Source organism: Anser brachyrhynchus (genome assembly GCF_964034855.1).
Source record: "Anser brachyrhynchus genome assembly, chromosome: 12".
Lineage (NCBI taxonomy): Eukaryota > Metazoa > Chordata > Aves > Anseriformes > Anatidae > Anser > Anser brachyrhynchus.
Genome location: NC_137707.1, coordinates 1,116,549 through 1,134,417, shown reverse-complemented (window position 1 = coordinate 1,134,417; position 17,869 = coordinate 1,116,549). Strand labels below are relative to the sequence as shown.

General features: G+C 43.5%; 1 protein-coding gene across 2 annotated transcripts in view; it reads left to right on the top strand.

The window, feature by feature from the left end:
• Positions 1-3,766: 3,766 nt before the first annotated feature.
• The window catches only part of ZFHX3 (zinc finger homeobox 3), a 618,952-nt gene continuing 604,849 nt past the window's right edge, over positions 3,767-17,869 (top strand). For both annotated transcript variants that reach the window (XM_080552446.1, XM_080552438.1), the window contains exon 1: positions 3,767-4,393. The gene's annotated coding sequence lies outside the window, so the exon portion shown is untranslated. The remainder of the gene's footprint in view (positions 4,394-17,869) is intronic.

The window sequence follows — 17,869 nt, the reverse complement described above, 5'->3', positions numbered from 1 at the left end:
TTATTTTTTGGCATAAGTTTTTAATTTTTCCCCCATGAACTGTATATAACCACATTTTCCACATATGGGTAAAAATGGAAATAATCTTTGCAGCTATGGGTATTTCTTAATATTAGTTGAAAGTAAAGATACACATAGGGCTTCTGCTCTATAAAAAAGGTGAGAAAACAAATAAGAACAAGTGTTAATTCATGTACACAGGATTTGCGTCTGCACAGCAGGTGTAAATGCTACATTAATGCTGGAAATATCTGTCCTGCTGTGTAGTTTTCCTTCCTTTTTATTACTTCAGTGTTTGGTCTCGTATGAATGCACCATACTTATTTGCATGTTATCACAACAGATTTCTCTTTGCTTTTAGTTATCCATATAAAGAGATAGGTGCTCCCCATGACCTCAAAAAAGTATTCAAATCAAATAATATGGCAAAAATATTTTGGTTTTCATAGTGCAGTGTGTGTGTATATATATATACACACATATCTAAAACCATTATTTTTAGTCTAGGTTATTAATTGCACAAAAAATGCTAAATAAAAAGAATGTTATTAAATATGCAGTGTCAAACACTTCTAACTATGGAAATGTCAGAAGTAGGGTTCAGTGGGAATCTCCAAGAGATTGAAATGAAAATTATCTAGGCTGTGTGACTCAAAGCATCTAGCATTGCTGATCATTCTTTGTGTAAAAACAAATCCCGTGAACTTAGTCTCTGGAAACGCACAGCACATTGCAGATGACACCCCCTGTTAGCAGGCTGGAGGTTAGCATCTCTGGAACATACAATTACTGAGTACCTCTGGCAAGTCTGATTTAACAGAGTCGCTTAAAATTGCAGAAGTCTCTCCAGGGGAAAGATGAAATTCAGTTCTCCAGGGAAGCACTTAGTTGTCTGGAACCTGCAGAATTTTCTTCTTCTCGCTGCCCCAGACTGGCCTGACCCGTGTTTCAGAAACCATTAGCTCGCGGCTGTGTTACTGCCACGGAGCTCAGAAATGTATCTTTAATCAAAGTCTGTTTTTCAGAAAGGAAGTCAAATCTTGATCTGTAAACATACAGAGATGGAGAATCCACACTTTGTGTGGGGAGCGTAACTTCTCTGTGATTAGTACTGCTGTCACGGAGACTTGAGCTGAGCACCCAGTTTGAATTAGTCTGTTCTCAGACTGATGATAGGGGTTTTTCTGTAAAGTCCCTCTCCCTTGCCTTTGTCTCATGGGAACCCAACAGCTGTGTCACAGCTGGGATGGGATAAAAGGAGCCCGTGTGTCCGTGCTGGCCGCTTTGCGGGTCCCAAGCTCCCGCTTGGACAGAAAGCTGGGTTGTGGTATTTTGCTTTAAAACAAAGGAAGACTAGTCTTGCGGTGTGTGGAGGCTCAGCAGCCTGTGATGCTCTGTGGCAGTCCCAGCTGTGTTGTGTGCCTCTTGTGCTGCTTTGGCTCGTGCTGGGCATCCCCCTGGCACATCATCAGGCTGCCCTGAAATGGCAGGCATCAAGTCAGGATCTTGCACTCCGGTGCTACAGGACCTAACAGAGCTGATTGTGAAACCTTCACTTATTATAAAGTACAGATACTACTATATTGTTTTATATGCTAAGTTTATTCAAGAATTGGATACAAAAATCTTGGTGGACAATGCCTCATTTTTTGTTGTTGTAATTTTTGCAAATTGTTACTTATTTTAAACCTTTGTATATGAATAACAGTGAAAACTTAGAACAGAGGATTTACTGTGTTCTGGCTCTCCATTGGATCTGTGGCCTCCTTGTCATAAGGTACATATTGTGGAAATAATTGTTCTTTATTCTATGAGAATTATAAGGAAAACAACAACATACAAAATTCAAATTTATTTGCTAATTTGGTTTTGCCATCTGCACAAACTCTCAGTCAGTGCTTGTCCTTCAGGATGAACTGAATGTGGTATATGTTCTCTTCTGTTTTGGTCTGTATTTTGCCTATTTATTTTATTAATTGTGTATAATCCTCTGCAAGGGTCAAACAAAGGCATTGTATAGAGGGGACTATATATATATTATATATATTTAACGGAAATGAATGCAGTAAGTGGAAGAAGGCTGAAAGCACATAAAAAAGACAAGCATGCCATCAGTCATTTTAAGTTACTCTTCCAGACTGCTTTATATGGCACTCACATTTTTCCAGTATATTTTTCTGATAATGCTTTATGTATTTTACTTGACACAGCAGGTACCTGGGATTTGTACTTTCATATATGTGAATAACAAAATGGGCTTTTTATTTAAAATTGGTATTTTTACACTGTTTTATGCAGCAAAGTGATGAATTGGTGTACCAGTACTTCGAACTGGCAGGTCAGTAAAGTGTAGTTATAGTCAGAGCATTGACTGTAAAAGTTACATCATGGAATCCTAGTTTTATTCTTTTTAATGAGTCCAGCAAAATTGCAGTTTACAATCTAAAAACTTTTTTCTCATTCTTCCCCTAAATGCAGATTCTGGCCTTTGAAAACCCATCTGTTTTCTTTCTGTCTCATACATTATCCTCAGTAATAAGGGCTCTACAGTCAGAGCTTGGTGAGTGCTTCCGTTTATGGTGTGTGAGGCAAGGCAAGCTGTGGTTTGTGCTTCCTGATATGTGTTGCTTCTGCTGGGATAAAAAGAATTGAAATTTTTTTAAATTACTGTAAGCAAAAACAAAAAAAAATTGCAGAGAAGAAGAAAAGAAGAAAGGGCTATTTTCATATTGGTAATTTCCTGTTCATAACTAGAATTTAAAGACTACTGTAGGGACATGTTTGTAAACAAACAACGTGACAAAATGTGCCCCAAGGCAAAAAGATTGCCTGCACTCTTTGCATTGCAAAGGTGACGGGTAGGGGGACCCGCTGCAGGGCTGCAAGCCCTTGGCCGCTGGTTAGGGTTCTTCTGCTGGCTTCTGATGCAAGGTGGTCCAGGTGGTCTGCTGCTTGGAAAGCTCCTCAGCTGTGCTCCACTTCCCTTGGGAAGCTAAGATAGGGCTGTGTTTTCAGCAGTTTAGAAAAGCTCACTTTCCAGGTCTTCAATCCACAATTGAATACTTAATCATAAGTTCAAATTAGGCCGAGGATGTCTGGAGATGAACGTAGTCAGGACCCCAGGCAGAGAACGCAGTGTCTCGGGGCAGTATCAGCGCCTGCTCTGCGATGCCCGCGGGCACCTCGCCGCCCTGCGTCAGCAGCGGGCTTCGGGCTCTTCCCCAGGGAGTTCCTGGGGCTCCCAGGGGGCAGCAAAATGTCTCTCAAAAATGTGTAACTTAATGAAGTAGTTGCTCTGCAAAGAATGAGCTGGATGAGGTAGCATTCAAAGTATGTGCTCGTTCCTCTTCTAACCTAAAAAGTATATATTTTGTTCTCTGATGTCACAGGGCCAAACTTTCTCTCTTCAGTGACTTTAGAAAGAAGTCTGTGATTCTGATACTGTGTTAGATGCTTTGAGGACTGTGTAATTAACATCTGAAAGCATTGCTTAATAGCTTGTCTTCATACATTTATTTTTCCTTCTCTAGAAAAAAGTGTTGATATTTTAAGCATTTTAGCTGCTGCTTCTTATTTTTTTGCTTCCTTTTATGACATAAAAATTCAGTTTGCTGGTTCATTTTGAGCCTGACTGGAAGGCTAAGTTTGTTTATTTTGGCAGCTTAGTTGTAGATCGGCCAAGAGGAAAATGAAAAACTGTAGCCTGTAGGCATTCTGCGTGTGCTTATCTAAATACTGCTGGGAGCAGGGATAACTGTCTTTTTCATAGTGGAGAATCCATGCTACGCAGGAAAAGTATCGAGGAGAAGGCTCACTTGTTTATCTTGTTGTTTTATCGTCCAGTGATACACAGGGTCTTCAGTGTGACCGGTCAGGTGTGAAGCTGGCCGTGGTGTCAGCACACCTACGCGCAGTAAGCAGAGGGAGGTAGGGCCTGAAGTAATTCTGTCCAATAGAAGTTTAAATCAATATAACAAATATCTGTTTTTTCTTCTCCTCTTGTTTTAAAAATAATTAGAGACTGTGCATCTCCTGCGTACGCGTATCAATGTAGCAGTAAATCAGGAAAAAAAAATCTTTAGGCTCCTTTTTTGGTGCTGTAAGTCCAAAAAGGGAACGCATTCCAGAAGCGCGGGCACAGCTGAGGGGTACCCTCGAGAGCTCTGCTCTGTGCTTCGCACTCAAGGCCGGGCGCTCTGGGGTTTGTTGCTGTCGTCCCAGACCCTTTAACGTTTTACCAGTCCTGTCGGTACCCGGGTGGGGCGTGCAGGGGATGCAGAGGGAGTCTCGCTGCGCCTCTGACCCCGGGCAGCGCCCAGCCTGGAGCAGCTTCTGCATCCCATCTTTCGGGGCGGCCGCAGCCGCGTAGGGCTTTGCACCTGGGAGCCGGCAGGTAAGGTGGGGACACCGCGTTCCTTCTCCAGTGGGATTTGCACGTGTGGTATGCTCCTGTACTGATGTGAGATACTGAATACCTTTGTATTTTACAAATCCTGTGGTGCTTGCTTTTAATTTGCTTTTATGCAGTGCAAGGGAAAACAGCATTACCGTATATTTCACATTGAAGCATTTTAAAGATCTGTAAATATGAACTTTTCAACAAGCTTTATCACTTTGCATTATGCTTCATGTGCTGTTTGTCATCAGGGTGTGTGGGAATGTTTTCTTACAAGAGATGATGAACGTGCAAAATCTTAACTCAATGAAAGTCTGTAACAGTTCAAACACTATTGCTGTTCTGTTAAAGAAAAAAATAATAATAAAAAAGAAGACACTAGTGAAATAGGGAAAAGACACTAGATTCAGAAAGTGAGGAATATGTGTTTAATGATCTTTTTAAAATGCTCCTTGCGAAAAGGCATCTATCCTAGCCTCTGAGGACTTGGATACTGTTTTTTATGTTACGATGCCACAAATAAATTATTCCTTCTGTTATTCTAATCATACACGTACACTAAAGCCTAATAAAATTCTTCCTTATTTATCTGAGTGGAAAAAAGTGTTTTTTTCTATTGAGGAGCCTAACAGCTGGGCTGCAGTGGATTGGCTGATGAGAAGCTAACTTCAGAGACACAGCTCTTTCGTGAAAATTACTTTGACAGAAAAATCTCATCCACGTGGCCAGAATTCATGTGATTTATAAGTAATTAGGGCGGTAGCATTTGTTAGCTTTGGGGTGGCAAGGGCCATATTTAATGCCGCTGTGGGCAGCGTGTCCGAGGCAGTGCTTGCGCCACCTTCACACGTGCAGGGGAAGGGAACGGACTGTCTGGGCTTCCCTGCCGGCCCCGGTGCCCCTATGTGGGGCGAGAACAGTTTTATATATCTTATTTGGGACTAGCCCTAATTGTATTCCCTTAGTTTCACTGCCTAAGTGCGTTTCCCTGCCTTCTGCCCCTGATCCTATTGCAACAGAAATCTCAGGCTGTGATTCAATAAAAGTGACGTCTGTCTGCGCTGTTGGGTTTGATCCGCTGGGTGCCGGCAAGGCTCGCTTGTGCACTTTTCTTACACAAGTCTGGGACAAACCAAGCTGTAGAGCTGAAGCGTGAGCCTGTCCTGCATGGGGCCATGGGCGGGCGTCGTGCCCCATCCTGCGCGGGGCCGTGGCGGTGCTGGACTGGCTGGAGCCCAGCCTGTGCCTCCCTGGGGCTCGCTCCCAAGCGCTGGGGGATTTGTGGCCTTGGGAAAGGATCGTCGTGATCCCTGCTGCCTTCTGTATGATTGCAGATGCAGATGGGCTCAGCGGTATGCAGGCCACGCACAGGTTTGGGTGTACCCAAGTTCATTTTGTGTCTCGCCCATTTCTTGCGCTAAATTCCCCTTTTATTTTTCCCCTCCAAGTGCCGTGAGGCACAGTGTCCCAGCTGGGGGCTTGCAACACATATGGGAAACAAAGACATTTTCTGCATAAATTCTGTTTCCTCATTACCTGATATTGCCCTGTGCTTAACACAGTGTGCAGTGGTTCGGGTGCTATCAGAGTGGAGCCGGCGCTTGGGCAGAGCAAGGGGACAGTGCCTGGTGCGCGGTGCCCCCGTCCCACAGTGAGCAGAGCAGATTTCCCCCCGAAGGAAACATGAGGAAAACATCTTGCTTCAAGAGAGATATTTAATATGTTTTTCATATTTGGAAAGCAGTTAATGTCTGGGAATGTCCTTTTGCTCCCTGGCCAGCACGATTAATATTACTTTAGATCGTTTTTTAAAAAAAAAAAAAATTTAGAAGTGATTTATCTGCAATGAAAGTAACAGCAACTACTTCCTCTGTATTAATACTTAAGGTTGCTTTCTTTTAAGCATTATTTTGGGGAGGGTAAAAGCTTTTAAAAATAAACATGTTTCAAATTATTTTTAGATTAAAATACTTTATGGAAAAAGAGCTGAATTCTAGCATATGAGCAGTAAAACAGGAAGTCAGGACTCTGGAAAAACACAGATGTCGAAAGGCTGAGCAAAAATGGGCTTTCCACTGCCTCCAGCTAATTGCACGGAGCGCCTAATGAGGATGCATCCGTGGTTGTGCCCGAGGGGATGTGTTTCCTTGCTGCCCGAGGGGCCTGGGAGAAAGCTGCCAGGCGCAGGTGGCAGAGCCTTGCCTGGCATACCTGTTGAGTAGCACATCGTTGTGTGTTTCATGCAGGTGTATAAAGAGTGGCTCAAATATTTCAGCATGCATACGAGCAGGTTTGTCAGAATCAGCTTCAGGTAGGCTCTTTTTTTTAGGTGGCAAAAATTTTTTCTCATTTGACTTTTTTGTACCTTTTTTGAGATAACAGGTGTTGTTTTTTTGCTCGGTATTCAGACTGTGACCTTTGTGAATGCTCTGGTTACATACAAACTGAAGTGCTAGATATAAGTAGGCTTAGTTCAATTCAAAATCGCAATTGTGCATAAAATCTACTGCAGGAAAATGTAATTTATTATTGGAAATGATGTTTAATTACATTAAAGCAATATTTCAGCCTCTTTTGCATCAAGTTCTGATCAATAAATACTTGTTCTGTGGAAAGATCTCAACAAAACAAGCTTGTGATCTGCATCTTCCATCGATGAGGGAAACCACAGTTGCCAACATTTCATATCGTTACTTTGTAAATTATTCAGATTAGCTAACAGTTGGATGCTGCCTTGTTTCCCTTTCCTAACGCACCTTCAGGCAGAGCACTCCTTCCTCCTGCTCAGGGCCCTGCTCAAACGTGGCGAATGTTGTCTGGGCAGCGAGCAGAGACCAGTGGACTGGGATGCGTAGGATTTGTATCCCTGCTTTTTCTTCTAATAGTGTTCTGCCTTTGGCTGTGCCATGTCTAATTAATAATAGTGTATTAAGAAACAAGACTAGTCTATTGAGTCCGTAATGCATGAATAAGCTAAAAGGATAACCCAGGTTACTTCTTCCCTACTTAAGGAAAATAGAACTTAAGTTTTCATTTTGTATTAAAGACCTTCCTGCTATGATAGCACATTATGTGCCACATACATGATTTTCAAAGGAAGCATGATTTATCCTTCTCGTTTGATTAAAGTCTGGAATGAATAACAAATCTCCTTTTACTTGTGCCTTCCATTACGATCTTACAGAAGCTGTTTGGGTGGAAATACTGCAATGGTCTGATTATTGTGCAAGCTCATCCACGTTATTTCCAGCCTTAAAAGCCCGAAGCAATACGTGCTCACCACAGCTGGGCAGAGGTACCTGGACCCGGATCTGCAGCACTCACAAGTGCACTGCAGTCCTGTGAAGCAAGCCGCTCTCTGGTGGCAATCACCAGAAATGGTTTTTTTCTAGGACTTGCTAAGGCTGACGGTGCACCTTGTCTGTGATAAGAGGAGCCTGGAAATAGTGGGAAACAGTGCTGGTGCTGACCCCTGGAGCCTTCCTGACCCCGTGCTGGGGTTCGAACCCACCTCCTCTTCCTCAGTCCCTGGATTTAGTTCGGTCAAGAGAATATGGAGTGCTCAGATGTAGTCGCACAGAAAAGCTCAGTGCAACACAAACAAAATGAAGATTTAAACTGAAAGGATTTGAAATTGATCTTCAGTTAATCCCTTCTACAAAAACACGCCCAAACAGATCCTTGAAAAGTCCATGTGTGTGTTGCAATGCAGTAACGTGTCCTTTCAGGAAAGTTCATTATTTCTTGTCTTAATATATAAATAATCTTTCATGAGTTGATACAAAACCATGATTGGTTTAATGTCTTTCAGTATTTCAGTTACTTATAGCTTTACTTAGTTCTTTAAAGCTGACATTTTTCTTGTCTGGTATGTTCAAATATTTCTTTAAATAATTCAAAGTCTATTGGATTTCCAGATCTTAGTGTGAAAATAGTGTTCCTTTTAATTTCCTCCTTTGTGCATAACTAAAAAAAAAAAAGGTTGAAATTGGAATTTTAAGTTTAGTAGATGATATCGTCATTACTGAAGAAGGAAGGAAATAACAGCCGGTTTTGTGGAAAATGTGTCCAGAAGTTTTAAATATGCAGATATTTCAAGTCCCAATACTTGTGGATGAGCACTAGAATAATTCTGAGTTGGAAGCTTTTCTGCAATGTACATTTAATAAAGTGGAGCCCAGATGTGCAAGCAGAAATCCAAGTGGTTTCTACCAACTGGGCTCACTGGGCTTCAGCTCCCCTCCCTCGCCCCCTCCTGCTGGCATCGCTCGTTCCTGGCCGCCGGCCCATCCTCACCAGTGCTCCCAGGTCTTGGCTCGTGGGCAGCTGGAGGGAAACACGGAGTTTCCTGCCTTCATTTGCCTTCATATATGTATACATATATATATACACACACGCACATGTATGTATGTGGTCCTGCCATTCTCAGGTGCTTTTCTGCAGCAGAACTGCTGCAGCGGTGCTGGTTGCTCTTCGCTTGTTCTTTGTGGTGCCAGCGGATGGCTGCAGCCTCACAGGTGGAGCCTGAGCTGGGATTTTCTGTACCTGACCACCACCCTGTACTGCTGCAGGAGTCCGTCAGTGTTGTCCCAAGCTAAAAAATGAAACACTTGTGTGCAGCAAAGCACCACCTTCTGAAGCAGGTCCTAGCTTCTAGACACAAAGAGGCTCCTTCAGCTTCTTGGTTATTTGGAAATATATGAAGTGGTTTATGCTTCATATTCCCATTGATACGTTTACAAAAAATGACTGCAAAATCATGTGAGGTGGCTTTGTTCTGGATGCATGAGCTCAATCTTGACTGAAAGAGCTTATCGTTTTCTCTATCGTGGCTGATGCAATTAGGGGTTATTTTGGTCTTATTAGCTCTATATGAAGAAGGCACATGGCCGGAGCCAGCCTGTTTAATAAACTGTGACTCAGTTCCAAGCATCGGATGGGACATGACTCACCCATGCTCTGCTCTGTGATATCATCCTTTATCTGCCAGGCTGCTCCGTTCAGAAGCGTTGAACCTCTGCTGGTTTTGATTTGCGTGCTGGAAGCTGTGCTGGCACTGGGTTACCCGGGACAAGCATGTCTGTCAGCACTCATTTGGGGACACCGTGAGTTTTCTCGCTGGGGATGATGTTGCACAGTGCTCTCCAAACCCGGCCTCTAGGCTATGGCAGAGTTGTTTCCTGCTTGAATCTTTATTTTGTGCCATCCACATGACTTCCATCACGTACCTGATCTCCCTGTGTGATAAGTCCTTGTTATCAATGTGGGATTAGCTAACAGAGTATTTTGATTAATGCATGCAGCTCCTGCAGTGTAACATTTTCTGTTTTGAGATTCTGAACCATCACGCTTGCCCACTTTGATACCGTTGGTTGTTCTTTTCATGTTTAGTGTACAAAACATTAGCTCCACTAATAAAGACTTTATGCTGCTGAAACTGCCCTGTTCCTGATGGGGAAGACTGTGTCATCTGTTTTTGTTACATCTGCATTTAGAGTGTTATAACCAACATTTCTCAGCTCCTTTGTCCTTAGGAACGCTTGCTCTGTCTCAGAAGAGATGTTCTGCCTCGTGCTGCTCGTCCACCTGGGGCCTGTTTTAGTTGCTGTTTGGGGGTTTTCACTTGTCGCTGTCTTGCTGCTTTGCACTTTTGATGAAACAGGCTCAACATTTTTTATAGGCAGAAATGATGGACTGTTTTTATTGAACCTGTACAAATACCTGTAGCATTTTACCCTCATTCTAGTTTTCTGTCAATGTTCCCATTGATCAGGAATATGACTACAATTACATATCAGGATGGTTCTCTGAAGTATAGTCTGTGAACCTTTTCCCTGAAGTGACCGAAGGTGTGCTAATCAGTTTCTCCAAATTTTTTGGCATTATTCACATCCCCAGCCTCTGCAGGCAGGGAGCCCACTGGTTCCTCCCTCAGTGCTTCAGCTCTGCAGCTGTGACACTTGTGCTTCAAATCTTCAGTGAGCTAAAAAATATATCCTCGGGAGTGGTAAGTGTTCTGAACATTGTACATAAGAGCAGCAACAGGAGAGATATAGGAAACAGATGTTGTGGTTTCCAGTTAAAGTTCCAGTTACCATTCTGGTAAAGTACCGTAGACTTATTGGATATAAGGAGATGCTACAAAACCACACAAACCTGTCTGACTCGAGTGTTGCTGCTGGTGGCTACTTTGCTGGCTGGTGAGCTGTAAAAACTTGGAAATTGCTTGTGAGGCCCTGTTGTCTTGAATTTGGTAAAACTATGTTATTTGTAAATGGTGAGATTACCTGAAATCTAGTCATCTTCCTAACAGGAATACGCTCTATTTCCAGAAAAGGGAATTGGACCTTTTTTTTTTTGACAGTTTGGAAACACCTTGTTCTTTGAGTGGTCCATGTACAAGTCCACACCACCTGTCCTCATGTGTGCGCATCTCCACAGGCTTACAGCTATTGCAGAGTTTTGAATTCTCAAGAGGACTTAACATGGCAAACTTAACAGATGAGTATGTTAGGAGATTCCCCTGCTTTAGCTCCAGAACTTCTGGGAACACAAGACTGATGTGCAAAAACAGAGCCATAAGGGGGCTGGAGCATTCTGACAATCCTTTGATGCCAGTTGTACGTAGTCACGTCCTTGTACCCGAAGGCCTTCCAGGGCCATCGCGTCCTGTGGCAGGGAGGGGGACCTGGCTGCGCTCTGCTCCTTGCAGTCCTCTGCTCAGCCGCAGGTTGGGCACAGGGCAGGAAGGACGCGGTGGGACACGTCTGCTCCGTGTCGGTGCCAGGGGCTGTGGTTTTATTATTTTTAAAAGTTACAGATAGCTTTTGTGGGTCTGAGTTGTGGTCAGTGCTTTGTGAACACAAGTTGTGTGGTTCAGTGATCTTAAAAATGGTTATCGCCACTATGCTTGGGTGTGAAAATATACCTTATGTTACACGCTACCTTTATATAAACAGGGTTTTTCATCTGCGTTCCATTTACTGTTACATTTTGTTGTCTTTGCCATGGGCATTTAAAACTGAGATGTTCTAAAGAGCCCTGCATGAAATTTTAAAGAGACTGGACCTTTCATCTATGCAACAGCAGGACACCAGATAGATGAACAAGAAAGAAAGAGAAATTGTTTTTGAAGAAATAGCAAAAAAAGAAAAAAAATGACAGTAGAAGCAATTATTTTATCAAAGGTTTATTTTCTTTCTTGTTTTTTAAAGACCTTTCCTCAGTTGAAGTTAGCTGCCTCCTTACGTATGTTTGACTTGTGGTTTTCACAAGATCCAAATGAAAAATGTCAGCTGAAAGATGTGTATTGTTAATGAGCAATCACAATGGTAACAGTGATTTCAGGGAATTTTGGTTCTCAGAGAGTTGCAAAACTCTGGTCTTCTGTCCTCAAAACAGGCACGTTTCCCTTTCATATTTCAGTCTGTTCCTTAACTATGGAAAGACCTTTTCAAAGTGTAAGAGCAGAGTTAGTCTTTGCCTCATTCTTGCTTGTAGTGAAATAAATCGCGTTTCTTATGATAAGGAGCTAGACTGCAGTCCCTGCTTCCCCCTCTTCAGGCCATTAAGCAGCAATCTCCACTTGTGCTGCTTTGGCCCGTGCGGGTGACCTGACTGCGTGAGGCTGGGCGTTACGCTGCCAGTCCCGCTCCTTTCATCTCGTGGCTGGATTTCATTAGTTCTCCTTGCACTGAATTGTCTCCTGCCCGCTGCTCCTTGCCCCCCGGAGCTCCTGCTGGCTGGGGGGTGGCTCCGACCGCAGCGCCCCTGCACCAGGAGGGGCCCAGGGTCCATCAGGGTGGTGAATGGGGTGGCGGGGCTGCTCCGTGCTGGGATGCTGCTCAGTGGTGCCCTGCAGGGGCTGAGCTCTCCAGAGCATGCAGGACTTAATGTTCCACTTGGATGGCTTGTTTAAAGTTGAGGAAAACTTGGAGAAATCAAAAAATTCTAATAAATATGCCTCATATTGCTCTACTTCAAATAAACATACCTTGTATTAATTAAATAGGGCAAATGGGCAGAGAAAAGTTTTTTGTGCTGTCAGTAAATATTGAGGCTGGAATCTTGTTTGAATTAAAAAGATGTGTGCTGGGTGAAGGAGATCTACAGAGATATATAAGGCCAGAGCTTCCAGCAGTCCATACTGTCTTTACTGAAAGGCATATTTATATCTTCCAGACTAGTAATTAATCACTCGGTAGGATTTTTTGGGACGTGCATTCACAGAAGATCTTTTTGTACTGCCAGGAACCACAAAGCATGGGCACAATTAAAACACTGATTTAATTTATTAGGTAGAGGCATGGAGCGGGAATGTTTTAAGTGATGTTGACAGGCCAGGATTTCAGAACCACCTATTTTTTTTAAATAGAAAACAAATGCTGCTCCTTACAAAAATTAAATTACGATAATAACAGCTTTCTAATATCTTACTAGAAAGAAAACAAAGCTTTTGGCATTAAGTAAGATGTGAAGGAATGGTATGATTTTTAAAGAGAATAGATTTCAAAGTTGTCTATAAGAAATAAAAGGTAATGCCTTTGTTCAAATTCACTTTAGAGGGATGCTGCTCCTCTGAAGAATTCGCAGCTTTCCCTGAGCAGTTTTGGGGCTCTGGCCGCTTCCCCTGGGCTGACTCTGGGTGCAGCCGCGGCTGTGCCTGGATGCAGCCCCAGGTGCTCAGGTGGAGAGGATGGGTTTGTGCTGCGGGGTTTTGTGGCTGGGTTATTGCTGGCAGTGCCAGGAACCGGCAGAAGCAGCGATGCCATCTGCTCACCCAGAAGGTCCACCAGGTTGGTAGGATGCTGCTGGTACGCCTGGGGTGTGCTTTGCCCTGGGGCAGCCCGCGGGGCTCGCAGCCCACGGCCGTGCTGGCCCAGCACTGACCTGTTCACAAGTGGGGCATCCGAAGTGAGACGTGTGTTGTGCTCCTGTTGTTTGTTACAGGAAGTCCTTCTTCTTGATTAAACAGAATAAAACTGAGTAAAGCCTGCTGATTAAACAGAATAAAACTGAGTAAAGCCTGCTGCAGCAAAAGGCACACATGCCAGTAACGGCAGACGGAGCATGGTTTTTCTGCAGCGAAAATTCCTGAGACGTTTGCCAACTTCCTTCTCATGGTTATGACTTTTATTTTTATTTGTTTCTTCCTCCGCTTCAAATATGAGACAGAAACATCTCATAAAGGCATAGGGTTGTGCCGGAGATAAGTTAGTTATAGCTTTAATTTGCTTGCATCCAATCTGAGCAATTCAAGTATTTTACATGCAGAATACAGTTTGCAATGTTTTTGTGGGCTCGGTGGTCTTAATGCTCTGGAAAATTACGTTGTCCTGAAACATCAAATAGGCTGAGGTCAGGGCTTGGGGCAGGGCTGCACAGTGAGCGGTCACTCGCTTTGTGTCACCACCATCTATCACAACAAAGCCTGTTTGCAATCTGGCCCATTGGTAAACTACATTCACACAACCCAACCACCGTTTATCGCGAAGGTGGCCAGCCTGGATAGGAATACAGGGTTTGTTTCGAGACTTCTGGGTTGCATGTCCCCGTGCCCCTGGAGCCCTTCATGAAGTGCTGGCAGCAGATCCCGTTTCCCAGCTTTTAGGGGTGCGCTGCCCACATGGGGCAGGGAGGCGAGGCTGCGCTGCGGGTGCAGGCGGTGACGTGGGGGGGACTTCCCAGCAGCAGCGGTGCTGCTCCCTCGGGGCACTCAAGCGGCACCCAAGCATGTAGAGGTTGCCCAGTGCTCCTGGTTGGCTGCATTTTCTCCTCTTCTAAAGAGATGCTGCGCTCATCCGGGAACATGCAAGAGAGGGTGGGACGAATTCTAGATAAGCTATTATTTGACTTCCTGTTTGACATTGTGCCAGTGTCCTCCTTTCCAGTTTGAGAAATGCTACTTGTTTTAAGAGCTGTTATAACGTACCATCTTAGTTATCTGTGAATTAATAGAAACATGCTTCCATTTAGGGTCATTTTTATGACCTAAAGTTTAAAATAATTGTGTGACCGGTGCTTCAAGACATTATGACGTGTGCTGCAGACTGTTTTCCTGTTGTTTCTCACTTTATGGATGATTAAAAAGGAATATGTACATGAACAGAAAAAAAACCTCCAGAGGAGTCCAGCTGAAAGAATCCACAGTTTCTATCCAGGATATTTGGTATAGCAGAAATGTACGTGACTGTAAGAAAAGGTACGCGCTTTCTGTCGATGGAGGTTTCATCACAATTAATCCTGAGGGAATGTCTCATTTGCAATGCTGTGAAGCCCCCTGCTCTGGGTGACTCCTGCGCTTCCACGAGGCCGTCACCGCCTCCCGTGCCCACGGCCCAGCCCCAGCTCCCTCTGCCCCCATCCCACCGGGGACTGCCCCAGGAGGGGCAGACATCAGTCTCACGGCAGCTGATGGAATAAATCGATATGAATTCCGGGGTGATGCCAAGGATAAAAGTGCTGTTGCAGCCCCTTCATGCGTGACCTGAAGGATGCTGTGCAGGATTAGGGGTTGCGTGATCGCTCTTTGCCCCTATAAGTGCCTCGGGAATACTGTCCCTTTCTTGTGCCAACACTTGAAGAAGGGTGCCGGAAAGGATGCACTCAAAATCCATGAGGATGATTAAATAAATGAAAATGTATCTTATGGTGACAGATCAAAAAAAAAACAAACAAAAAAAAAAACCCAACCCCAAGCCTCTTACATTATCAAAAAGGCACTTAAGAGGTGACTTGAACACGGTCAATAAGTGCTCAAACAGGCACACAGAAATTTGAGAACAGAGAGCTCTAAAAACTAACAACAAAAGGTATTTAATTCACTGAATCTCATTATTAAAGGTAGACAAAAATTTGTCTAGAAATAATGTATGTGTTAATCAGGCAAGGTGATTAATCACTGGAACAACTTAATGGCCATTATGGTGGATATTTTAAAATCAAGATAGGATGATTTTCTAAAAGCTGCAGTTCAAGTGCAACTACTGAGCTTCAAACTGGAAGTAATACAGAAAATTCCTGTGGCCTATATTATGCAAAGTGTCAGATCAAATCATCGCAGTGTCTAGGGTCTTGTGAATTAACAAGGCACTTTTGTTTCTGAATAAACATGACCTCTAATAATTTTCTGTTTCTTGAATAATTCAGCAGTCCTACAGCTCACTGTTCTTGATATGTTTTATTCCATCACCATGAATTGTCTGAACATGGGATTTCTTCAGTGATGATCCAAAGTATAGAAAATAAATGATAATGGAATGAGCTGTCAGAAAAAATATATTAAAAAAAATCCTTTATGTTTCTGCCTTTTTGTGTATCCCTATCTATTCTTCCCTTAAATCTCCCGTGCTTTATGCATCTGTGGCACCCTGTGTCAAACAAGGTGTTATGCAAGGCTGGAGTGATGAACCCAGCTTTAATTTTGCTGCCTTTTGTGAATGTCACAACATTAATGTAGTCTATTTTATTATTTGGTATTTACCATGTCTATGTGTGCACATTGTATTAGCTTAATGAAAGAGCAGTGATGGGATAAACTGCAAAGAGCTGAGAGAAGTGACAAAGGAGATAAAGGGTTCTTCATTTTAATAAACTGTATGCTAACATGTGCCGTTAAGAAGATACTCCTCTCACTGGAGTGTGGTGCAACACGGGGTGAGTACAATGAGTTATGATCACAAAGATATAACACCAAACAGTGGCTGGACTGTCAACCTAAATCAGAGGCATACCTTTTGGAAGTGACTTTGAAGGTTATCTTGGAATAGCTTTCCAAATTGACTTTACTTTTCAAGTGCAGGAGAATTGATGGATGGATGGAGAGGTAGTCAATGAAATTAAATGTGGGCGACCATCTGCATAAGCGTAGATTTTTATACAGGGTATATCAACTGACGGTTTTACCTTTATCATGAAACGATTACATATTGTGTCTGCAGTTCTGTAACAATGATGAGCACAGTAGGGCTTTGCCTCTTCCAAGGCTGCCATCGGTCTGGTACTGAAATGTGGTTCACCTACGAGAAGTCGCTCGTGGTTGTACTTGCCAGATGCTCAGGAAGGGGGATGCAAGGCTCCACATCGCTTGCTGGAAGATTCTTCTCTATCTGTTAGGAGCTTTTTGCTTGGATTCCAAAACTTGTTAAGATTGCAAAAGTGGAAAAATTTTCAGCACCTTCCCTGCTCCCTGGAAGGCACAAACGAGTCTGCTTAAATGCACGCGCTCACTGTGATTTTTGGTACGTCTTCCACGCAGCTTGACTTGTTTCACTCTAATTTTCACTTCAGGTTAAAAGCAAACTGGTGTGATCCCGCTCACAGGCTGCCCACGAAGGAGATGGGAACTGGGGAAGCAAAGCCCTTGTTCCCTCCCGCAGCACGCTGCCCGGGGCTGTGCCCGGTGTGCCCTCCTCCTGGGGCTCCCGGCCGAGGGAGCTTCATGCTTAATCTCCAGCACGAACGCATTTATTTAAATATCTGAATGAAAGCCTGACGAGGGATGCTTGCGTGCATGTGCTAAACGCAACATTATCTGTGTTCTTGCTCGTGCAGTGCCAAAGTCACCTTTCTCTCCCTGCTCCTCCATCTCGCCCCCTCCGCAGCGTGCAGCCCAGCTCCTCGCGGCCCCAGCCTAGGCAGCGGCGCTGGGAGCAGGAGCAGGAGGCACTCGTGCTGATCGCGGTTACCTGGAGGTTTCACGCTGCAGATGCTGAGGTTTGGAGAGGGGATGATAAGGAAAGGCCTCAGCAGCACCACTTCTGTGGTGCCTGCGCAGCCAGGTCTGACAGGAGACAGTGAGTCGATGGAGAAGCAACGACACTTTAATTTCCAGTCCTATGGAATGTGATGAAGATAATAGAGTAAAAAATTTTTTCAACTACAAAAATAATTGAATTTTCAAAGCAAATTTGTCTGCAATTTAAGGCTATTCTAAAACAACATGTACAGAGGCTGTTCCATTGGAATTTGAAGGACTCTTTCATTTATGAATTGACCAGATACGTTTTAAAAAATGTACCAGAAACCACAAACAGATTTTCAAACCTGTTCCAGGACAAGTAAAATTTCTGTATGATTTACAGGATTCCTAGGGGGAATACTTCACAGTGCAAGTCTCTGTTTCTTCTGGGATTTAAAGAGGCATTTGTTATATGTGTTTCCGTATTTTAAGAAGCAGGTATTATTCCATGTACCGGTACCAAATGGTTTTGTCCCTAAATGGAAAGAGTTTTATTGCGCTGTTGATGTCATGGGTCAGGAAGCCAGGAGACACCTGTTTGTTTGGCTCTTGGTAAGAACTCCGTCTGCTGACATCTTCTGAGATTTATTCACACACTGGAAATTGCAGATGACAGTTTCTCTGACTTTCTTTTTAGATTCATGGTTTGCAAAGTTTTTTTCTTAATGAACTGTTAATTCATAACAGTATCCACTAGTGATGTAAAATAAAAGTCTGCTTCTTTCCAAGCTGGT